The 25,506-nt window shown below is 45.7% G+C and overlaps 1 long non-coding RNA gene across 1 annotated transcript in view; it reads left to right on the top strand.

The window, feature by feature from the left end:
• The window catches only part of LOC140910046 (uncharacterized), a 77,953-nt gene that overhangs the window by 35,150 nt on the left and 17,297 nt on the right, over positions 1 to 25,506 (top strand). Inside the window, exon 2 of the long non-coding RNA XR_012158406.2 lies at positions 17,252 to 17,410. This is a non-coding gene — a long non-coding RNA (uncharacterized LOC140910046). The remainder of the gene's footprint in view (positions 1 to 17,251; positions 17,411 to 25,506) is intronic.

The raw sequence follows: 25,506 nt of genomic DNA, 5'->3' as shown, positions 1-25,506 counted from the left end.
ATTTGTCCACATCTTTCCTGAAATGTGGCACCCAGAACTGGACCCAATACTCCATTTGAGGCCTAATCAGCGGGGAGTAGAGTGGAAGAATTACTTCTCATGTCTTATTTACAACACTCCTCCTAATACATTCCAGAGTGATGTTTGCTTCCCCCCCCCCGCCCCCCTAAAAACATTGATTGCTTACCGTAATTATTTGCTCCATTATCTTTCCAGGCACTGAAGTTAAACTAACTGGTCTGTAATTCCCCAGGTTGTCCTTATTTCCCTTTTTATAGATGTGCACTATATTTTCCCTTTTCCAGTTTCTAGAATCTCTTCTATTTTCCATTACTTTTAGAAGATAATCACTAATGGCTCCAATATCTCCTCAGTCAGATCCTTGAGTATTCTAGGATGTATTTCATTAGGCCCTGGTGACTTGAAGACATCTAACTGGTCTAAGTAATTTTTAACTTGTTCTTTCTGCATTTTAGCCTCTGATCCTACCTCATTTTCACTGGCATTCACTATGTTAGACGTCCAATCGCTACTAACCTTTTTGGTGAAAACTGAAACAAAAAGGTCATTTAGCACTTGTGCCATTTCCACATTTCCTGTTATTGTTTTTCCTCCCACGCTGAATAACGGGTCTACCCTGTTCTTGGTCTTCCTCTTGCTTCTAATGTATTTGTAGAATGTTTCTTGTTACCCTTTATGTCTCTAGCTCATTTAATCTCGTTTTGTGCCTTGGCCTTTCTGATTTTGTCCCTACATATGTGTGTTATTTGTTTATATTCATCCTTTGTAATTTCACTGAGTTTCCACCTTTTTGGAGGACTCTTTTTGTTTTTTGTTTCAGATCATTGAAGACCTCCTGGATAAGCCAGGGTGGTCTCTTGCCATACTTCCTATCTTTCCTACGCAGTGGGATAGTTTCCTTTTGTGCCCTTAATAATGTCTCTTTGAAAAACTGCCATCTTTCATAGAACAGAGGGAAGAGAGACAAGTGAGAATAAGGAGGTGCCCAGGGCAGTTATTTATATTGCTTATCAGATAGCAGCAGCTCCACAAAAGAAACATTTCTGTCGTTTTGAGGACAGAAAAAAGCAAGAAAGGATAATTATCTGATAGCTAACCTGCCCATGAAAGAGAAAGCAGACAATGGTTGCTTGATTTTCTATTGTACTACTTCAGATTGCAGTGTCAGATCTGGGAAAGAAGGAACATACTGCCTGGGCTAGGGACAGGCTGAAATCATACCAAGGATGGGAGAGGAGTTAGATGCAGGTCTCTGGCATCTGTAAGGCCCAGCAGGTCTCAAACTGTGGCCTGCAGACATGGTAGGCAGCAGACATCTCCATGCTGCTACAGCTAGTTTGCACTCCACTCTCTGCAACCTGGTGAGGACATAACCCACAGGAAGTCCCGCCTCAAGGCGTCTGACAGGCAGCAGCCTCATTGCTCCTGATTGGCTCTCTGCTCTATATAAAACCAAGGGGCATTCTAGGAAGTGTCCAGGTAAGAGAGTGGATTTTTTTTTGGTGTAGTGGCCATGACTGTTCCTGTTCTTGAGCTCCTGGTATTGACCTCAGCTTGATTTGGACCTTGCCTTCTGACCCAGACCCTGAAACCTGTCTTGGACTCTGGTCCTTCATATTGACCCTGGCCTGGAACTTGACTACAAACTCCTCTGTGACTCTTAGCTGCAGGTTTGACAGAGCTATTTTACTTCAAAAGGAGCTTAACTGCTTCTTACATGTATCTTGAATAAAGGTTGATGCCATGCCCACTCATGTTAGCAAGGCTGGAGACCAAGGCCATGCTTGCTGATAGACCCTAGCACCATTGGCATAATAGTATGATCCCTGCTACATCCTTGTTTTCATTCTCTGGGCAATATTTGCAATTGTCCATTTGACAGAGATGCCTAGGGAAAATACCTCTATGGAGAGAAGGAGAGGGCTCTTCAGTCTAGCAAACAGAGGCATAACAAGATCCAGTGGCTGGAAACTGAAGCTAGACACATTCAGGTTATAAATAAAGGCAGACATTTTTAACAGTGAGAGTAATTAATCGTTGGAACAACTTACCAGGGATGTGATGGGGTCTGTGTCATTTGAAGTCTTTAAATCAAGACTGCTATTTTTCTAAAAGATTTGCTCTAGCTCACCTAGAAGTTATGAGCTTGATGTAGAAAGTACTGAGTAAGGTTCTATGGCCGGTATTATGTAGGTGGTCAGACTAGATGATCACACATTTGGGCCTTTAAAATTCATGAAAAGCTTGTCCAGATCATATCTGTTCTGGAAAGTTTACCCTGATTGAGCACATGTGATCATGTCTCTCTTTAGTGCCTGGCTAGCCAGAGCAAAGATAAATGCCTATAACTGAGTACTGACTAATTGATTTCCTCCTTTAACTCAAGGAGTAGAAGCTTGTGCTTTTGATGCTGAAGAACATAATAAGAATGGCTATACTGGGCCCCCACTACAGAAAGGATGCGGACAAATTGGAGAGAGTCCAGTGGAAGGCAATGAAAATGATTAGGGGGCTGGGGCACATGAATTATGAGGAGATGCTGAGGGAAGTGGGCTTATTTAGTCTGCAGAAGAGAAGAGTGAGGAGGGATTTGATAGCAGCCTTCAACTACCTGAAGGGGGGTTCCAAAGAGGATGGAGCTAGGCTGTTCTCAGTGGTGGCAGATGACAGAACAAGAAGCAATGGTCTCAAGTTGCAGTGGGGGAGGTCTAGGTTGGATATTAGGAAACACTATTTTGTTAGGAGGGTGGTGAAGCACTGGAATGGGTTACCTAGGGAGGTGGTGGAATCTCCATCCTTAGAGGTTTTTAAGGCCCGGCTTGACAAAGTCCTGGCTGGGATGATTTAGTTGGGGTTGGTGCTGCTTTGAGCAGGGGGTTGGACTAGATGACCTCCTGAGGTCTCTTCCAACCCTAATCTTCTATGATTCTAGAAAAATGGTCCATCTAGCCCAATATCCTGTCTTTGGACAGTGGCTGGTGCCAGATGCTTCAGAAGGAATGAACAGAACAGGGCAATCAGCAAGTGATCCATTCCTTGCCATCCATTCCCTGCTTCTAGCAGTTGGAGGTTTAGGGACACCCAGAGCGTGGGGTTGTCCCTGACCATCTTGGCTAATAGCCATTGATGAGTCTATCCTTCATGAACTTCTCTAATTCTTTTTTTTAATCCAGTTATAGTTTTGGCCTTCACAACTTCCCCGATCAACTAATTCCACTGTGCACTGTGTGTTGTGTGAAGAAGTACTTCCTTATGTATATTTCAAACCTTGTTGCCTATTAACGTTGTTGGTTGACCCCTGGTTTTTGCATTATGTGAAGGGCTAAATAACACTTTCACTTTCTCCAAACCATTCATTATTTGATTCTCTTTCATATCTTTCTCCCCCTTAGTCGTCTCTTTTCTAAATGGAACAGTCCCAGTCTATTAGATCTCTCCTCAAATGGAAGCTGTACCCTACCCTCAATCATTTTTGTTGCCCTTCTCTGTACTTTTTCCTATTCTAAAAGATCTTTTTTGAGATGGGGTGACCAGAACTGCCTGCAGTGTTCAAGGTGTGGGCGTACCAGGGAGTTATATAGTGGCTTTATGGTATTTTCTGTCTTATTATCTATCCCTGTCCTACTGGCTCCTAACATTCTGCTAGCTTCTTTGCTGCTGCACATTGAGTGGATGTTTTCACAGAACTATCCATGATGACTCCAAAACCTTTCTTGAGTGGTAACAGCTAATTTAGAGCCCATCATTTTGTAAGTATAGTTGGGATTATGTTTTCCAATGCGGTCTCTTCCAGCCCTAATCTCCTGTGATTTAGTGTGGTGACTGAAATGAGCATTTGCCATACCCCAGTTAAATTAATTAGCTGTAATTTATTGTCCCTTTAAAGAAGCAACGAATTAATAATAGCTTCTATGAGTGTTGCAGAAGAGGGCTGCATACTTCAGGGAGACTTCTCTGGGGAACTTGGGAGTTGCAGTGTGCTGTTTGTTACCTGCAAGGCAAGGTTTGGACTGGCAGAGCCCTGAAGAGTTTGTTGGCAGGGCAGACAAGCTGGTGTGTCAGGGAGTTGTCACACCGTTTAGGAGTAGCAAAACTCTCATTTCCTGGGGCTGGGAGGGATAACACCCTACCTCACAATTTTGAGAACCCCAATAGATTGTCAAACTGGCAGACAATTCTGGGGAAAAGTGGGACTGGGAGGGTGTTGGGGTCACTCAGCAAAAAGTAAGTGGGCGGGGGAAGTCAGGGTGTGACTTGGATGCTTGTCAGCTGGCTGTTGATGCTGTAGCTCATAGCCTTGACCACATAGCGCGTAAGGGTTGCAGAGCTGCACGGCAGGTGATGACACAACCCCTTACTGGTCTGAGTTGAACCCCACAGCATCACAACCTGTCAGCTGGATTTTGCTTGCCACAGCACAAAGTCCCCCTCTGAGGACTGAAAATAATAATAAAGCTGCAAAGTCAATGGAGCTGGTTCTTCCAATTTTGTGTCTCTCTGGTGACCTCTTTGGTGTTGCCTGGTATTCCAGGCACATGGGGCAAGAGGAGGAGCCGGGGAGCTTCCAATTGTCCAGTACATCAGGTGAGCACCCACAAGTTTCAACGCATCTTTGAATGCTCCAAAAACTGGTGAGAAGGGGCCACTCCTCAGAGATTCCTGCTTCTGGAGAATGCCTCTTGAGTAGCCTCTGCTGATGTATTTTGGCACTTACCACTTCAAGGACTGACCAGACCTGGGAAGTTGGGGGAGGTACTGACAGGACCTAGGAAGTTGGGGATCGGGAGGGGGTATGTGGCTGGTAAGGTGTGGATGAGGAGAAACAGGGAGGGATCAGCAGGCACCTCCCCTACAACAAGTCCCTTCTACACAACTGCCAGAACATTGCCGGAGAATACGTCACCCTAGGCTCTGAGATCTATACTCACCCAGAGCAGCGCTGCTGTCGGAGTGATTCATACATTGAAACTGCACCTGTGGTGTAGCTGGGGCGTGATCCATTAGCTGCTTTGAAAGTTAGGACCAAGGCCTGTAGCTGACTGGGAGCCAGTGGAGGGACTTGAGGCCAGGCTTGATGTACTCATGGCGGCCTGAGCCATGGAGGAGGGTGAGTAGCTGCGTTCTGTACCAGCTGGAGCCTGTGCATCGTCTTCACTTTCGGCTTGAGATGCTGTGAATTACAGTGTTCCAAACGGAAGGTGACAAATGCCTGGATTACTGGGCCAGATCTTTGTTGGGAGGAGGATTCCTAGTGAGCGGGAGATGAAAGAAGGTCTTTTTGGGGGGACAAAAGGCTACCGGTTCTCCAAGCTAAGCGAGAAGTCAAACCAGACCTGGAGCCTTTGACCCATGTTGATGAATGGAATCTATGCCTATGATGGGAGGTGGGAGACATCTTGGCAAATTCTTTGAAGTGTATCTCCTTTCAGCATCACTTTGGACTTGCCTGGATTCAGTTTGAGTCAGCCGCTCTTCATCCAAGAGCTCACTTCCTGTAGATGCATTGACATGTTAGCAGAGGCAGCGGCTGCATCTGCTGAGAGTGAATTACATAGCAGAGTATCATCACCATCCTGTCAGCAGCAGAGCCCATGGCCTCTCACTTACTCTCCCAGGGGTCTCCTGTAGATAGTGTAGAGAAACAGGGATAGTATGGATCCCTGCAGGACCCGGGAGGGCTCTCAGAGGAGATGTTACCCAGCACCACTCCAAGTTCTACTGGAGAGAAGTGACTGGCCCCACTGCACTGCTAGGCCATCTACTGCTGTGTCACGTAGGTGGATTGGTTAATACGGTGTGGTCCACTGTGCCAAAGGCTGCAGAGAGGCCCAGCAGTGTGAGCATGGAGATCTTATCTGCATCCATGGCCACAAGGTAGTTGGTTTTAGTGCCACTAGAACCTTCTCTGTGCTGAGCCCTGGTCTGAAAATGATTAGGGGTCTAGAACACATGACTTATGAGGAGAGGCTGAGGGAGCTGGGATTGTTTAGCCTGCAGAAGAGAAGAATGAGGGGGGATTTGATAGCTGCTTTCAACTACCTGAAAGGGGGTTCCAAAGAGGATGGCTCTAGACTGTTCTCAATGGTAGCAGATGACAGAACGAGGAGTAATGGTCTCAAGTTGCAGTGGGGGAGGTTTAGATTGGATATTAGGAAAAACTTTTTCACTAAGAGGGTGGTGAAACACTGGAATGCGTTACCTGGGGAGGTGGTGGAATCTCCTTCCTTAGAGGTTTTTAAGGTCAGGCTTGACAAAGCCCTGGCTGGGATGATTTAACTGGGAATTGGTCCTGCTTCGAGCAGGGGGTTGGACTAGATGACCTTCTGGGGTCCCTTCCAACCCTGGTATTCTATGATTCTATGAAACATAATTGTGAGGCATCCAGGATGTTGGCTGAATGTCACATATCACTGCAGCTTGGTTCTACCACACAACTTCCTTCTCCTTTTTAACTGAAAACATTTGTGCAAACCTCGAGTTGTAGTGCCAGACTGCAAAATTTGCTTTGCACCTCAATGTTTCACTGTGCCTCAGTATCCCTGTGATGGGGTGAACCTGGCCCTTCGTGGCCCTCTGCTGGAGGCCCCACAGTACTACCACACCCTACCCCAGAAAGGAGCAGCAGAGGTGGGTCTTCCAGGCCTACATAAAGGGGCCTTGTGGAAACAGCCAATCAGAGAAACTCAAGTGAAGAGCTGGACTTATAGGGCCCAGAGATAGGGCTAAAGGCCATGGTGAGGGGAAGACTGACAGTTTGAACTCTTTAGTACCCAAGAAGGGATCCATTTTTGTCTGTGACTCCGCCAGAGGTTACAATCCCTGATTTTTCATCTTCTCATTCTGATAATATTTATTAAGAATCACAAGGGAGTGCCAGTCATGGCCCAGGAACCTATTATGCTTGGTGCTCTACAAACGAAGAACAAAGTTTACCTTCTCCCAATCCTGCTCCTTGTCCTCTTAATAATCAGCCACTTTTGCCATGATGAGCTATGAGACTACCATAAATTGAAACCAGGTGAGTTGTTTCATGTGTGACTGGGGCCAGTTCAGAATCTTAATCCCCATCAGCTGAATAGACTAGTGGAAAAACAATCACATCATATGCAGCCCTGTATCTTTAAGCTTAATCCGTTATTGTGTTTGCCTTCTGATCTGAAGAGGGTGGGGGAGGTGGGTGTGTATGCACCATGCAAACTTCCTGCCGGCCAAGAAGAATTTAAAGGAAAGTGAATCTCTTCCCCTTACATTTCTCTGAAAGAAAGTGGTAATCCTTTTAAGGACTCACTGGTTCAGCTAGGTTCTCATAAGTCTTTTCTGGTCACAGACCCCTGCGTCCATCCTCCCCCAAACCAGGACATGACATTTCAAGTTTAAATAAAACAATCCAATTTCACACTTCTTAGACACTGCAATTACCACAGCTGCTGTCTTCCGGAACTCAACAAATTAATAGTCAGTAGCTGTATTTTCCCCTCTGCTGGGATTTTTAGTAGATGTGGGTTCAAGACCTGATCCCATCACTCCTGAATCTGGATCCAAACAACCCATATCTGGGGGATCCAGATTTTTTTCCAACCTTGATCCATCTCTCAATAACCACCCAAGACCACTCCATGGAAACACCACAGTCATCAGCAGGGAGTGAACGGGGATCTTCAACCATCAGGTGGTAAGTGAATTGGGATTGGACAAGATCTAAAATTTTTAAAAATCAAACTTGTTTTACTCTTAACCCTTTGCTATGCCATGCAATAGGCCCCAGACAAAGTTTGGCTCAAATCTGGACTATCCCCACGTGTGGAGGGCTCATATTTGGGATTGGGGGTTAGAATCATGGATACGCCTTCCCTCGCACATGTCAAAATAAAGACAATGGTGGTTCTGTCTGGGATGAAAAGGGCCTTTGCTTGGCTGTTTAACTACTCTTGAAAACCAATTCCATTGAAAACGGAGTGGCTCACATGCACAAGAGACCAGATGGGGCCTGTTTCATGCAATTTTAGACTGAATCTAACCAAGAAAAAAGGAGGGTGGGGTAGAATTAGAACAAATATTGTAACACCCCAATCTGTGAGCTGACCATGGTTGGATATGCTGCATGCTGTATTTTGTACACTTTACTGATCAGTTGTGTGGTATAACAGCTTAAGCACGGAGCCTTTATAATTTTAAATACATGATCCTCATTCCCCTCAGGAGCTTGATATCCCAGTGATTACATTCTCCTAATGTCAATGAACATGTTCCGAGTGCCTCCCTGTATTGATCCTTAAGTCCCTGCCAGACAGGGCTTGTTAGCTAGTTTATCAGCTAGCTACTGGGTTAAACCCAGCGGCATGATAACAAAATGATGATTTGGACAGCAGTTCATACTACATGGCTAAGTATTAAAAATGCCATTGGTATTCTAATGGAACAGATGGTGAGGGTTCCTTTGCCATACGTTGCTGTGTCATAGCATTGGTCAGGATGAATTCAGCTGCTACCCGTACGAATGGAATACGCACCCCTCTATGGGAATCTTGTTAGCTAGTCACTGGTTAACTGATCAAACTGCAGCATGCAGTTTGATCTCTTAGAACAGTGCTGTTCATTAGCTTTGCCAGTCTACTTTACTGAATTGTTTTGTACTAGGCCCCAGTCTACATATTGTTTTGGCATATTGGTTCAGATAAAACAAAAACCTCCAGGTCATTGCCCCAAACTCAAATTGCTCTGACCTAGTTAGGTAATTGTCCACTATGATGCTTCCTGGGGGTCCCCTGATTTGGGAGGCACCTCACTATCTCCTGCCTGTAGCCTTGTCTGTGTCTGCCAGGGTCAGTTCCCATTTGGCTACCCTGTGTCCAAATTATCGCCTCTGAGGCCATCAATCTACCTGCTTTCATTTCAGTTTCCTCCACGGGCTTCCTGTTGTCTTGGACAAGTTCACCTACATCTCTGATCTCATGTCCTGCTGTAGTAGTAGGATTTTATGTCTGTATTTGTATAATTCTTTATCTGAGCTGATTTCAAGGCAGTAACAGGCCTTTTAGGGTCACCACTTTGTTGTAGGTTTAGTATTTTAAAATAAGTAAAAGAATGCCATGATTGTTTTCTCTTGCATTGCGATTTAATGTTCCTGTTCAAATGCTCTGTGTAAATCAGTTCTGTGTTGTGTGTAAATGAGAAATGTGTGTGTTAAAAGATAAGTCTAAAGGCCATTACCGGACCAAATGTTCTAGGAAGGAACCGAAGACCGACACAAAGGTGCCAGAAGGTTGCAACACCTTCAATGTTCAAATGTCAGAGGAGGGCAGATTAACAACTCTAAAAGTGAGACCGGTACCTATCAATGGGGACAAAATAGCTTTAACCAAAATGAGCATGAGGTAACTCCCTAAAAAACTTAATTAAAAAAACCAAAATTAATTTTAAAAGAATTTAAAAAAACAAACACTCATCAAACAACGAGTAATTACAGCATGATGGTGCAAAACTCATTGGTCCCAATAAAAAAAAAATCACTATATAAACAGAGTGCCTTGCCATGAAACTTTGGGTTGTCCTGCCAAGACTTCCCTGGAGCATCGTGTCGTGACCCACAGAACCCGACTCCTACCTACCCATGATCAACCTAGCTGGCCACTAGATTGATCCGGACTCTGGACTGGTAACTCTAACATCGACTGGCGGGACTGTGTGTGTGGATGTGATGTGATGTGATTGAATGCATATGCTAATTGTTGTATCTTCAGTAAACGTAGCATATTGCCTTTCCCCCTGAAAAAGATCCCGTGTGCTTCTTATAAGCATAATGCTGCCACCCCTTTCTCTGTTCCAGTTACACTTCCATCCCCTTGTCCTACTCTCAACTCCCCACTTCCTTTCATGCTCTCCCTTATTCCCGAAATGCCCTCCCCATCCTGGTGTGGCTGCCCTACCTTCCTACTTCAGACCCCTTCTGAGACCTTGCCTCTTCCTTGTAGACTGTCAGCGCCAACCACTTCCAAAAAGTGCCTTCTCCCACGCACTGTAATAAATGCTGAAGCTTTGACCCACCCTCTGCTTTCCCATCATGTCTGATTGGTGTCATCTGTCTAGTTACATTGAAAATGCATCGGGACAGCTGTCCTATCTTCTACTTTGCCTTGCACTTAAGAAATAATAGCAGCTGGAAGCTGATGTGCCAGGATGACGTGAGTTCTCAGTGGATTGGGACTGATGGGGAAGCAGAAAGTATCAGAAATCCCAGGAGAGAGCCTGTTCTTGCAAGGCTTCCATCTTAACAGGGCAGATCCAAGGAACTTAGATAGTTCAGACAAGCATCCAAACTTCTGAGCATTTAACTAAGCTACTGAACCTTATGATGCTTCCCTGCCATTAGCCTGTAGGTCTGAGGAAACCAGCTTGAACATTCAGCAAAAAACTCAGGGAAAGTTCAGGTAAGGGGTCAAAATGCCATTTTGCACATCACCACAGGCCTTAAAGCCTTAACTGCTGAATTTTTAATATACAAAACATGCCGATCTCATGGTCCATAGGCCATGATGTTCTATATTTAAAACCAGTGCCTGAGTGTCATTGAGCAATGACTAATTCCTGCTTCTTCAGGGAGAAGTCTGAGAGAAAAGAGGCCTTATACCGTGCCCCACTGGTTGACTGACTGTATTCCAGCCAAATTCAGTGCTAGGGTAAGCAGGTGCCAGCGTGCTAACACGAATGGAGGTGCACCTCTTTACACCAATGGTAAGGTTGACTCCAATTCTGTTGGTGCAGCAGGAATGCAAATTCCAAACCTGAGGGTGCTTCGTTGAGAAAGACCTTCCCCCAGGCCACAGATTCTCCAACTCTTGATATCTTCGGTTCAAGACTGTCTGCCTTTTTTGGGTGTTATACTTCAACCAAACACAAGTATTAGGCTCAATACAGAGGTAACTTGGTGAAATTTAATGGCCCGTGATATGCTGGAGGCCACATTAGGTGATCTAATGATCCTTTCTGGCCATAATCTCTATGAACCTGTGAATACTCAGATCTAGGGACTCCTGGGTAGATAGGTATCATGCTGCAGTGATGGGAGTGACTATGCTAATACAATCAGAAGGTACCCTATATATTTCTAGCAAGGACTCACTGCACCAGTGTTCTCCAATCACCTTCTGTGTGTTCATGCACCATTCCACTGGATACAAGAGGGAAAGAGGCTTTCTCTCTGTGGGAGACCACCCTATATCTTATTGATCATAAGAATGGCCATACTGGGTCAGACCAAATGTCCATCTAGTCCAGTATCCTGTCTTCTGACAGTGACCAATGCCAGGTGCCCCAGAGGAAACGAACAGAATAGGTTATCATCAAGTGATCCGTCCCCTGTTGCCCATTCCCAGTGTCAGGGAGTCAGAGGCGAGGGACACCATCCCTGCCCATCCTGGCTAATAGCCATTGATGGACCTATCCTCCATGAATTTATCTTGTTCTTTTTTTGAACTGTGTTATAGTCTTGGCCTTCACAACATCCTCTGGCAAAGAGTTCCACAGGTTGACTGTGCGTTGTGTGAAGAAATATTTCCTTTTGTTTATTTTTAATACCCGTTGCCTTTTAATTTCATTGAGTGACCCTAAGTTCTTGTGTTACAAGAAGGAATAAATAACACTTCCTTATTCATGACTGGTGTGGAGAAAGTAATTTTATAGACCTCTATCATATCCCCCCTTAGTTGTCTCTTTTCCAAGCTGAAAAATCCCTGTGTTGTTGTTCTCTCCTTATGTGGAAGCTATTCCATACCCCAATCATTTTTGTTGCCTTTTTCTGAAACCTTTTCCAATTCCAATATATCTTTTTTGAGATGGGGCAACCACATCTGCACGCAGTATTCAAGATGTGGGAGTACCATGGATTCATATAGAGGCAATATGAGATTTTCTGTCTTAGAGAGAGGGTCAGATTCTGCGCTCAGTCATATCAGGGTAAATCTGAATGATTCCATTCACTTCACTAACTTCAGCAGTACATCAGTGTGGCTGAGAGAAGAATTATGTCCCATGTGGGGTGGAGGCATAAATTCAGACAACATAAATGTAGGTTCCTTTCAACTGAAATCAGTTATTTCAAGTCTGAACTTTGGCTGGGGTATCTGCTTGGAGCCAGGGAAAGAGAGCAACAAGATTTTTTTTTCTTTTGACCATTGAGACCGCTTGAATCACAACTGAAACACACTGGACAGAGATTGTATCAGAACGGCTAGATACTGCTGCAATGTGCTTTGGAATGTGAGTGACAAAAAGAATTTCCAAACCACAATAGAAAGCAACTACTTGGCCATCAATGCAAACAAATACTGTGGCCCAAGTCTCTGGAATGAGAGGGAACTTTCTAATCTAGGCAGTACATTTTCTCTTTCCTTTATGTACAGATGTTAAAGATACTCTGCTTTATCCTCTCTCTGCAGTGGAAATGAGCCAAATTCTGCTCTGTTACCCTGCTGAAAATCGGGAGAGACTCCCTGGATTTCATTAGACCTTCACCAGTATGAGCTGGAGGGACTCCATTCTTAGCGTGAAGCTGGAGGGAAGTGCTCACGTAAACAACAATAGGATGCTTCAGGGCACTAGTTCCTGAGCCCCAAATGGGACCAGGTAGTGTCTATATTGTGTCTATTGTTCTTTACATAACAAAATGGTATGAAGAAACAACACATGCAAAGTTGGGTCCCAAACATCTGTATTTACTAACTGTACACAATCATAAATGGCCTAGTCACATAGATACTGCTTCTCTGATTGGTTGCTGAAGGCTTCTAGAAACAGAACACAGTGAGCATCAGTGGAGGGCTCACAAACTCCTTAAAGGATTCTACCTGATTTCTATACACTACAATGTAGAATTAAGGAATTCATGTATTTTAAAGCCAGAAGGGATCATTGTGATTGTGACATTTCACTCTATATTCTTTATGAAAATATGCTTATGATATGATTATGACATCGCTGAGGTGTACTTTATGCGAGATGGGTCTTGTAAAATATCATTGGAAAGGTTATAATTTACTGAATGTGATTATCCAATTTACATGCCTGTATCATTTCTGTATCTGAAGTTAGGGATATTGACTATGTATCTGTATTTCAACTGTGCAACTTTGGGTGACTCCCACTGCTAACACTTCAGGTACAACAATGGAAAAGCCTGACAGGGCTGATGACCCATCAGTAAGGACAATGGACTGTGAATGCTCCAAACTGCCACTGACTTATGGACTCTGTGATACTACAGAGTCATGTGGTCTTGTCACCTAATTACCTGGGGCTTCTTGTAACTTCCCACTGGAAGGGAAGGGAGGGTCTAGAATCATAGAATATCAGGGTTGGAAGGGACCCCAGAAGGTCATCTAGTCCAACCCCCTGCTCGAAGCAGGACCAATTCCCAGTTAAATCATCCCAGCCAGGGCTTTGTCAAGCCTGACCTTAAAAACCTCTAAGGAAGGAGATTCTACCACCTCCCTAGGTAACGCATTCTAGTGTTTCACCACCCTCCTAGTGAAAAAGTTTTTTCCTAATATCCAATCTAAATCTCCCCCACTGCAACTTGAGACCATTACTCCTCGTTCTGTCATCTGCTATCATTGAGAACAGTCTAGAGCCATCCTCTTTGGAACCCCCTTTCAGGTAGTTGAAAGCAGCTATCAAATCCCCCCTCATTCTTCTCTTCTGCAGACTAAACAATCCCAGCTCCCTCAGCCTCTCCTCATAAGTCATGTGTTCTAGACCCCTAATCATTTTTGTTGCCCTTCGCTGGACTCTCTCCAATTTATCCACATCCTTCTTGTAGTGTGGGGCCCAAAACTGGACACAGTACTCCAGATGAGACCTCACCAATGTCGAATAGAGGGGAACGATCACGTCCCTCGATCTGCTCGCTATGCCCCTACTTATACATCCCAAAATGCCATTGGCCTTCTTGGCAACAAGGGCACACTGCTGACTCATATCCAGCTTCTCGTCCACTGTCACCCCTAGGTCCTTTTCCGCAGAACTGCTGCCTAGCCATTCGGTCCCTAGTCTGTAGCTGTGCATTGGGTTCTTCCATCCTAAGTGCAGGACCCTGCACTTATCCTTATTAAACCTCATCAGATTTCTTTTGGCCCAATCCTCCAATTTGTCTAGGTCCTTCTGTATCCTATCCCTCCCCTCCAGCATATCTACCACTCCTCCCAGTTTAGTATCATCCGCAAATTTGCTGAGAGTGCAATCCACACCATCCTCCAGATCATTTATGAAGATATTGAACAAAACCGGCCCCAGGACCGACCCTATTTTCTAGTTTGGGAAAGAAAAGATTCCCACCTTATGTAAATCCTATTTAACGGTGGAGAGGAAGGTAAACAGACTCCTCCTCTCCATGGCCTGTCTGCCCAAGAAAAAAGACTTCTAAAGCCACCGGAAGGGAAGGCAGAGAGGTGTCCAGACTGAGACAGGGTCCAGTCTGAAAAGATATATAACTGGAACTCTGAACCACAGAAACTTTGCAACCTGCCTAAAATAATATTTAGGGTAAGAAAATACATTTTTAACCCATTTCTTAAGTATATTGAGTTTAGCTTGCATACTTTGTTTTATTTGGTCAGTAATCTGCTTTGTCCTATCTGTTATCTCTTATATTCACTTAAAATTCACCTTTTGTAGTTAATAAATGTATTGCTTGTTTATAATATAACCCAGTTTATGTAATTTCTAACCTGGGGGCGGGGGGCAAAAAGTTGTGCATATCTCCCTCCACATTGAGGGAGGAGGCGAATTTCATAAAACCTTTGGAAAGTGAGAGGAAAGTGGGGTGGATGCAGGTGCACACACATTTTTCCCCACAAATTTTCTGATCCTAACCACTGTCAGAGATTAAATGAACCATTGCTCCGAGTTGGGATAAATTATATGATCCTACATGATACTCAAAACTGAAATGCAAAATGTGTGTCCAGTTCCCAATACTGTCCCATACCTGCTCAGCTCTGTCTCCTGCAGCAAACACCTCTCCAATAAACCCTTTACCTATGGTTGTGATATGGACTGTATAGAAAACAGCACATAAAATGATTTAGAGAGAGCAGGACAAGACTTACTCCGGTGGGTTAATTTCCACATCTCCAGAGTAATAGGGAGAGCTGTTCCCTGAAGCTTGGATATTGTCAGGCCCGCACATCAATATTAACGCTAACTTTTTAATCAGCATCGTTTTTAACCACAGAAATAAAAGGCAGCATAATTACAGAGTTTGCTTCTAATCACAAACTACAAGTGACAGGCTGTAGCCTGCTACGTTGTTGCTGAATGTAAATACAGCAGATGAGAGAGGATGTTTGCCCAACATTGTCATGTGGTAACTAACGATGAAAACATGAGTCTCCCCAGCAAATTCTGGAAAAGGCTGAGATGGCATTTGTTACTAATGACAAGATGGGTTTACAGCTATCACCTCCATCACTAATTGTTTTATGAAATGTCACCGCTTTCTCTTTGGGATGATACTAAGTAGTCCCACAAGGTCAATAGACTTGACAGAGATCTATGTAACATCTAGGTCATATATAGTGCTTTTTATCAGCACTTTACAAAGGAGGGAAGCGTCATCTCCATTTTACAGATCGGAAAACTGAGGCACAGATTGCTGGAAGTGATTTGCCCCAAAGTCACCCAGCAGGCTCGTGCCCAAGCTGGGAATATAGCCTCTGTTCCCTGAGTGTCAGTGCAGTGCTCTATCCCCTAGGTAACGCTACCTCCCTCCACTATGCCATCTCTACCTAAATAATAATATATGTCTCTAAGAACTCATGCACGATCATCAAACAGTAGCATGTTTGCGATATGCTGTCATCTATATTACAATAGCATGTAGAAGCCCCAACTCACCTTGGGAGCTCCACTGTGTTAGATTGTCTCTAATAAGGTGTTTGCAGAGCACCTATGTCCTGAAGATCTTACGATCTAAATAGATAAAGGATGGAGGGGGACATAGCGTGTCCGTGATTTGCCTAAGGTGTCACAGCAGTAGCAGAGCTGGGAATAGAACCCAGGTTGTCTGACTAGTCACTGGGCCACACGGACACCTTCTGTGTTCCAGGCAGGGCTGGCGGCATTAGCTGGTGTTGCCCCATTTTACGGGTAGGAAAATGAGGCCCAGCGAGATTAAGGTGAAAAGTATCCCCCTCATTTTGGGTGCCCAATGTGCGATGCCTCACACCTGATTTTTCACAGTCCTTAGCAGTCCATAGCACTTTAGACTTTCAAAGCGCAGCTCCCATTGACTTTGGGTGCAGCTGTGAATGCTCAGCCCTTCTACAAATCAGACCTCAAGGTCTCAAGGCTGGTAGCCAGGAATATGTCATTAGTGACCACCTGTGAAAAGTGCTCCCCCATGCAACTTTAATAATAATCTTTCACCATAGGGGTTTTTTTTTCTATTTACATTGGCTGGTGAACTCCTCAGGGCAGGGATTAGATTGTACACTCTCTGGAAGGTGTCGTGCACACCGATGTCAAATTATAATAATGTAACCGTTGCCATCCCAAAGCACGTCAGCCAAACTCCCAGACTGGGTCAAATTTGCATCCTGATTTATGTGCAACGAGGGTATAAAGCAGGACAAAACCTGGCTTTTTTGCAGATTCGACATTGGAATCATGTCTTGTGCCAGAGAAAAGCAGCCACCTCTGGGGTAGGATGCGGCTGTGGGTTAGACTGCTGTTGCCAAATGAAATGGCACAGGAAATGTAGTCAGGTAGAACAGCTTTATCCAAGTCAGAACCGCCCATTTTGAGGTGTCTGACACCGTCCTGTGACTCGGCTGGCGCTGGAGGTGGGATGCCGGGCTTCACGGACTCCTACTCCAATCCAGGATAGCAGTTGCTATACCTCTCAAGGGAGTTGTCCAAGAAACTGCGTTTCAATACTCCATCTCCTGAGAGAAGTGCCTAGGGATCTTTATGGATAACAAACAGCCAGGACCTTGGTTTTATGGCAGAGGAAAGAAGATGGAGACAGCGTGAGCAGAAAGTGAAGCAAGGCACAGCTTCTATAGAGAATGTTTCCCCGAATACAGGGTGCGAGCAATAGCAAGGGCAAGATGCCAGCGGCACTTCTGACTTGCCAGTTGCTCCGCCTAGAAGCTGACCGTGACCTGCTCTTGCTCATCATGTAAACATAATCGGCATGCTTCAGAATGCTAATGTTATTTCCCTGCTCCATTTGCAGGCTGATGGGGGATACTTAGCAATGCTGTTCCCACGACAACCCACGTCCAGTTCTCGCCACTTGTGTTTGCAGCAAGGAACGTTTCAGCGAACACGTGCATCTCTGATGTGATAGTCAGTCTTCCCTCGGGTCCGAGGGAACTCGTGCAAGTTCTCACAGGTAGGTGGGTTCTGATCTCCCCCTGCATCTGCAGCGCCTCCGGAAGCTCTTTATGATGGTGGACCAATAGGTCTACTAGAACTTAGGTTTAGACCAGCTTTCTGTTTAAAGATTGACTCCTAAGTGTTCTAAAAATCCACATTGCATATATTTGAGGCATGAATCCAGTTTGTTTAGCAGACACATTTGGGGAGCTCTGTGTAAATGCCTCACTTATTCAGCTCACTTATAGAAAGCAAACAGCTGGGCAAGAAAAAGGGAAGTTGTGATCCCAGATGGTTTAGTGCCTAGGTATTCAGATGCTATGCAGGAGCGGTGGCTGCTATGTAAGGATGTGTAGCTGCAGAGACCAAAGGTCATCTGCCATTTTGGAGGGAAGGTGGGGTCACGGTTGCCAACTCTTATGATTTTTCTTGTGATAACTGGCAGGTTTTTTAAAGCCCCTGCTCCCGGAGGCATGTTATTTTGAGAGAATGTTAACGTTTCTAGCCCTCCTGATTGTGAAGAAAGGGTTGAAAATGTGACCACCCAGTGTATCCTCAAAGTTCAAAAATCAGAACCAGGCAAGAAAAAATTAAATTAAATTAAATTTCTCATGATCTGGGGGGGCCCTGACTCGTGATTTTTCAACAGCTGGAGTTGGCGATACTAGCTCTGGACTGCAGGGGGCAGAACATTGTCGTAGGCGGCAGTTTTTACTGTAGATTTTTGTTGCTGTCCCACACAATGTTGAAATAAAAATAACAACCAAACAAGAGCTCTCCAGGTCTTAAGAACAACTCAGACACCCTGGTGATGGGCAACCTTAAAAATAGAGACAGGATTCCTGGGTTCTATTTTTGGCTCTACTGCTGTCTGGTTTCAGAGTAGCAGCCGTGTTAGTCTGTGTCCACAAAAAGAAAAGGAGGACTCATGGCACCTTAGAGACTACCAAATTTATTTGAGCATAAGCGTTCGTGAGCTACAGCTCACTTCATCGGATGCATGCAGTGGAAAATACAGGAGGAGGATTTTGTATACACAGAGAACATGAAACAATGGGTGTTACCATACACCCTGTAAGGAGAATGATCAGGTAAGGTGAGCTATTACCAGCAGGAGAGAAAAAAAACCTTTTGTAGTGATAATCAAGGTGGGCCATTTCCAGCAGTTGACAAGAACGTGTGAGGAACAGTAGGGGGGAAAAATAAACATGGGGAAATAGTTTTACTCTGTGTAATGACCCATCCACTCCCAGTCTTTATTCAAGCCTAATGTAATGGTGTCCAGTTTGCAAATTAATTCCAATTCAGCAGTCTCTCGTTGGAGTCTGTTTTTGAAGTTTTTTTGTTGTAATATTGCGACTTTTAGGTCTGTAATCGAGTGACCAGAGAGATTGAAGTGTTCTCTGACTGGTTTTTGAATGCTATAATTCTTGACGTCTGATCCCTGTAACTGCTCTGTGCCCCCGTTTCCCCACCTGTAAACCAAGTGCTATAGTACTTATAGACTGGACCTCACGGGGGTGCTGTGAGGGTTGAACACTTGCAAAGAGGGGCAAGTGAGTTTTATTGTATCGCACTTACGCTCTTTTAACACAAGTGACGGTATCTGGCCTGACCACCGTAGCCCATAGAGCCCAGTCATTAATTGGAAATCAGTAACAGAATCAGTCACCACTTAGAGAAATCGGGCAACACCACACATCAGAATACATCGTGAGCTTTTCAAGATGGGGACTGTGTGTAAGTGGACAGCACCTTGCGCCTTCGGTCTGTCTACACTGCAACTGAAGGTACGATTGTAGCACCGGTTGGCATATCCATTACTAGTTTTAATCTAGCTGTCATGGGTTACAGTAGCAATTAACCCATGACAGTATGGGCTGCGGCATGGGCTAGCAACCAGAGCACGTGCCCAGGGTCCCTGACCGGCATGTACCCATGCTGAAGTCTGTGCTACCTCATCTGCACTGCTATTGTTACCTGCACTAGCTAGGTTGAGGTTAGCATGGGTACACAATCACACCTGGATTTGCAGTGTAGATGCACCCCTGGGGCACTGCTATAATAATAATGAGATGATGAAAAGCAGAAGACTCAGCAATGAGACAGCCTCTGACATCCCTCACCAAAACACAGTGCTGAAGGGCCTCCCTGGGATGATGTACGGTCTTAAAAATTATGTATAATGAAAAATTGTGGAATTAAAAATGAAAACATTACAGCGCTCTCCGAGGGCTTGTCCACCCAGGGACACTCCGGGTTGTAGTAGAAAGAAAGAGCCTGAAGCATGGGCCTGGTGCAAGGCCTGAAGCCTGAACCAAAGTCAGCCAAAGTTACGCTCTGCGCACAGACAGGCCCTGTCAAGAGCAGATGCTCCCCTGCAAGCCAATGTCCGGTACACGAACGCGGCACTTGCATTGCTAAAACACACTGAATATGTCAACACAGCATAAGAACCCCCCAGCCTAGCACACGATAAAATGGTTTGACAAAAGTGATGAATGGTGATATTTTGTCTGAAACATCAGGAGTGAAAGGACAAAGAGAGGTGGTGAATAAGGATGTTTTGTCTGAAATATCAGGCGGAAAGTCCAAGGAAGAGGTATCAAACATGTCCCAAAACGCGTAAGGTGAGACATAAATTGTTTATCCCAGATTGTTTGTCTCAGTCTATAAATGTTGGGCTACCTCGCCTTAACCCTCCGTCTGGCCTTAGGGGGCAGTGGAAACTCCCGCCACTGACTGAGCTGCATCCATTGTCATGGACATACGTGTACTAGTGTAACTGTAGACATTGATCCGGGGAGCTAGGACTGTGCTTCGTCGGCAGTAAACCTGGCCGGGCACTTTCGCTATTAAACCAAGGCTTGTGCTCGCTGGGCAGTTAGCCCGTACAGCAGGCTTCAATCTATCTGGTCAGAGCCAGTGCAGCACACAGAGAGAACACATGCACACAGCTGAACATCTGACGACACGGGCTGGTCTATCCAAACAGTTCGCAGCAAGCCATGGTATAAACCTGCTACACACTTAGGATATGTCTACACTGCAAATAAAAACCTGCAGCTGCCCCCTGCTAGCTGCCCCGGGCTGCGAGGCTGTTTCATTGCAGTGTAGACTTCCCTTCCCTGTCTGTGGCCCGAGCTCTAGGACTCTCGCCTCATAGGGTCCTACAGTCTGACATCCAGCCCAAGCCCAGAAGTCTACACTGCAGTGAAACAGCCCCGCAGCTGAGCGCTGTGTCTAATTGCAGTGTAGACTTAGCCAAGAAGGCCAATGGCATATTGGGCTGTATTAGTAGGAGCATTGCCAGCAGATGGAGGGAAGTGATTGTTCCGCTCTGTTCGGCACTGGTGAGGCCACACCTGGAGTATTGTGTCCAGTTTTGGTCCCCCCATTATAGAAGGGATGTGGACAAAGAGGAGAGAGTCCAGCGGAGGGCAACGAAAATGATTAGGGGGCTGGGGCACATGATTTATCAGGAGAGGCTGAGGGAACTGGGGTTATTTAGTCTGCAGAAGAGAAGAGTGAGGTGGGATTTGATTGCAGCCTTCAGTTACCTGAAGGGGGGTTCCAAAGAGGATGGAGCTCGGCTGTTCTCAGTGGTGGCAGATGACAGAACAAAGAGCAATGGTCTCAAGTTACAGTGAAGGAGGACTAGGTTGGATATTAGGAAAAACTATTTCACTAGGAGGGTGGTGAAGCACTGGAATGGGTTACCTAAGGAGGTGGTAGAATCTCCATCCTTAGAGGTTTTTAAGGCCTGGCTTGACAAAGCCCTGGCTGGGATGATTTAGTTGGTGCTGGTCCTGCTTTGAGCAGGGGATTGGACTAGATGACCTCCTGAGGTCTCTTCCAACCCTAATATTCTATGATTCTATATGCAACCTGGGAGTGTTTCTCAGAGCCAGCTTAATTTCTGATATCTCCTAACATCTGAACACTTGTGCTCCTGCTCCTGCCAGTGTCCCCATTTCATCCTCGCCTCCCTCCCACCCCCATCTCTGGCTCCTTCCCTGCCCTTCTGCCTTTGCACCCACTGCAGAGCACTGAGAGCACCAGTCAGTCTCCCTGTGCCTGGTCCCACAGTTGTCCCCTAGGGCTGGGAGCAGCAACTGCAGGGAAATTCCCACTGATCTCCTGTATCCCTGGGCTGGAGCATGCTCAGGTGCCGCCTAGTCACACCTAGGAGCTGAGAGATGCTGAAGCATGCTCAGTGCAGCTGGCATCTTCAGTGAATTTAGCAGCCAAACGCCAACAATTCTCTACTGAGCATGTGCGAACTGAGAGGGGTTTTTGTTGTTGTTGTTTTGTTTTCAGAGGCTGATCATGTGGCCACACTTATGTAAATTTTCATGGGGACAATAAAGGCGGATCCCAGGGTGCCCCCCTGCCAAATTCCAAGTCCCTGTTCTAAAGCATGGAGATGTTAGAGGTTCTCAGTAAAATGGTAAGAGGTTTTTTGTTTTTTTAACTTGGGCAAAACATATTTTCCTCTAACTTTGTTTTAGCTGAAACTTCTCAGAAGAATTCATCCTGAGGCAGACAGCCGGCGTGGGAAACGTCAGCCTAAATGGGTTTTAAGTTTGGCAATATTGTCAAGCAACTGAAAACAAGGTTAAATAATGGGAAATGTTGAGCACTCTTAACCATAGGGGATGCTGTTTGTCTCACCTATACTATAGCAGTCTGATCAGAAAATGCACACTTAGCCACGAGTTTGGGAAAGCTTGGACTTGGGGCTGCACTGCAGTGGAAGCCTGCACATGTTTAAAAAAAAAAAAAGATTGCAATTGAAGACCTCTAAGAACCGGAACTCACTCAGCAGCAAGCATCAGAGAGTGAGCGACTAGGTGTCTTCCAAATGGACTTGAAATGCTGAAATGGAAGTAGACAGGCCCCTGGAGAACTTTGAGGCGAGGCACCAGAAATACCCCAGTGGCTGCCATTGAATTTTGATGAGCCTCATGCATTACGGATGAAGGGGGTTACGTAAGAGCCTCTCGGCCGTTCACTCGAAGCCAACCCACCAAGTGCTGTGGGTGTTAATTTGTAGCATGTTCTGCTTTAGGGGCCCTTGCTGCAAATCACTGTGGCACAGTCTCTCTCTGAACGTGCTGTTGTTCTCATTAAGGGCAAGGCTGCTACATTTTGTTTTGGCTTCGAGGTGCGGGGCTTCGGCACTAGCAGCAGCCTTGTCGCTTCTCAGTTTTAAAGCCTGGAAATGAAAAATGCATTTGCAATGAATATTTTAAGATGAATAATCCAGTGAACTCCCCTGTAGGTTTTAGCGAGGCAATCACTCCTACTATGAATTAACTTCCCATTGAATGGAAAGGAGTCATTTGAAGCTATGATCCACCTAGCCTCCTCTGACTTTCTGAACACATTTCACCTGAAATGAATTAGATAGCTAAGCACAGAGAGCCAGACTCTGTTTCTGGTCTCCTTTAAGTGAGATTTGATTAATTAACCCGTTACTAGATACTTAGATCTGGTCAGTGTTGATGTGCGCATTACTGGCTGCAGTTTAATACAATATCTAAGCAGAGCTCACTGGATGGATCATTGCTGACTTTACGTCCAGGAATGGGATTGACTTACACATTTATTTGGGGATTGGTACTGCTTTCAGCAGAGGGTTGGACTAGATGACCTCCTGAGGTCCCTTCCAACCCTGATATTCTATGAATCTATGATTGAGCTACATAAGCTTGTTAGATTCAAAGCATCTTACATCTTTCTGTCTCTCTGCCTCAGGTGTCCGTCCTGGTGTATTTCCATGTAGTCATTCCCTCTTGTACAGTAAGAACAAACAGATAAGTACACACACAATGCGGGGATAGCTGGCATAGTAGCTGGTATTGGCATGGCACCTTTCATCCAAGGGGTATCATTGCACCCACTACTGAAATAATCTGCCTCTCTTGTTACCACATAACACTTAAGACAGGACATGAGAAGAATGCAATTCCTAACTGGAGCTTCAGCGCAAACAGGCAGAACATAACTACCCTGTAACCCCAGAGCCAAGACCCCTGCTCTTGCAGGAACTGCTGTGTGATTAAAGCTGTGCAGTGTCATTACCCCCATTCCAGAGGTTGGGGGACAGAGAGGGAAAGTGACATGACAAAGGACAAACAGTGAGTCTGTGTCAGAGCTCTCAACAGTACCCAGGGATCCTGGCTCCCAGTCCTGTGCTCATCTGATGCCAAATTGAGCCCTGCCGTAATATTCTAATCCAGCAAGCACTTAAGCATATGAAGTCAATAGGATTGCACCATGTGCTTAAAGTTAAGCATGTGCTTAAGTGTTTTGCTGGAACAGGGCTTGAGCAAATGCAACTTCCGTCGGCATCAGCCACTTACATCAGGGTTGCATCTGATCTCCTCCTCCTAATGTCCAATTTGATAGGCCAAAGCTGGTAATCTTATTGTCTGGTAGAGCCCTTCTGCCCATCCCCTGCTCCTCTAACAATCATCGTCCTGGGTGAGCCCTTTCCGGGCCTGCTATGGCTGGTCTTTCTGACATGCAGTGACCCAAACTGAACGCATTGCTCAAGGTAATGCTACCCTATCCATTTGCCCAGGGATGCTGTACTTTCTCAGCTGGTTAGTCGCTTCCCTGAAAACTCCCGCACATTTAGCTGATGTCTTCACTGAGCTCTCTGTGATGACAGCTAGATCATTTTCCCAGACAGGTTGGGACTAATTCAGAAATCATCAGCGTGTACAAATAGCCTAAATTGTTCCTTTCAGTTCATGTTACCCTATGTTCAGCTGAATCTGTCGCCATGCTTAGCCCCAATGGGTCTCCCATCTTGCTTGGGATCTCCAGGCACTATCGTAATACAAGCGACAACTAATCATCAACTATAATGCTGATGCCCCTGGGTGGATTGTCGGCAACGGGGCTCAAACCTGGACCCTCTGGATCTGAATGCACAAGCCTCTACTGCCTGAGCTAAAAGACCCTGCTCTGTTAGCCAAAGCTGTAGCAGGCTCATTAATCTCTGGTTGGTCTAGTCACCACTAGAGGGGGACAGAGTGCCAAACTGAGCAAGCTCATTAATCTCTGGTTGGCCTAGTCACCACTAGAGGGGGACAGAGTGCCAAACCGAGCAGGCATGGCTAACACAAGGCGAACCATTTCTGTGTTCTGAAGGAGCTCCTGGGCTTCCTCGCAATTCCGCGTCGCTTCCTTGTTAGTCAATCCTCTTTTACCTCATTAGTGTAGGTACTGAACACTGTGTGCCAAGGTGGCTGGCCCTTTATGGAGAATGGAGCCTAGCCTCACTGGTGGCTGATCAGCTGCATCTCAGCTGAGACGGATCAAGGGATTGTAAAAGCCAGAAAGTGGCTCAGGTGAGGGAGAATTGCAGGAGGAAGATTGCTCCTGTGCCTGGCCTTGGAGCAGGGACAGAGACATGCAAGGGGACAGGTCTCTGGGCTCCTGCAGAAGACCTCAGGTCAATGGGGTGGGGGAGACTAAGTTTATATGTGGAGTTTACACTGAACTGTTTTACTGTGTCTGAAGAATAAGCTGTGCCCCGAAGGAAAGGGCTGAACAGAGTGTGAGCCCAGTGTCAGTCTTTCCTGGGCTGGGGAGCCAGGCCAGAAACCCTAACCACCATGATGTGTAGTTCAAGCCCCAGCATGCCCCAATATTAACCCCATTCCACGTAGAGTCGCTTATTTCTCCTCTTTGTCTCCAGTTTCTTAACCAGTTTTTTACTCCCAGGACAGGTGCTCTAAAGGTACAAGCCCTGTTAATTGCAGGCGGGGGGTAGACTCATTCTAGACCTGCACGTAGCTCTCACTCCCCTGTAGGCACAAGAAATCTGCATTCTTCGCAGTATTGACCCACCCATCCCCTTTTGCCCTGAACTGCACAGCCCCCTTCAGAGGGTCTTGGGTTCCATATATGGAGAGAGGGCCAGGGAAAGAGTCAGAAGACGGATGGGGCAAAGGTGAGATGACGTTGCGACTGAATGGAAATGAGGTGTTGTGTTGGTCTTTGGGTAGCCCCCCTCCCCCCGTATGGGAGTGCATCTCAACCCTAGCCCCCAGTTGTGCCGCCCTCACTCGCGGTGAGTTGTGATGTACATCAATG

The sequence above is a fragment of the Lepidochelys kempii genome, chromosome 4 (genome assembly GCF_965140285.1).
Source record: "Lepidochelys kempii isolate rLepKem1 chromosome 4, rLepKem1.hap1, whole genome shotgun sequence".
NCBI lineage: Eukaryota > Metazoa > Chordata > Testudines > Cheloniidae > Lepidochelys > Lepidochelys kempii.
This window is presented reverse-complemented; position numbering and strand designations above follow the sequence as displayed.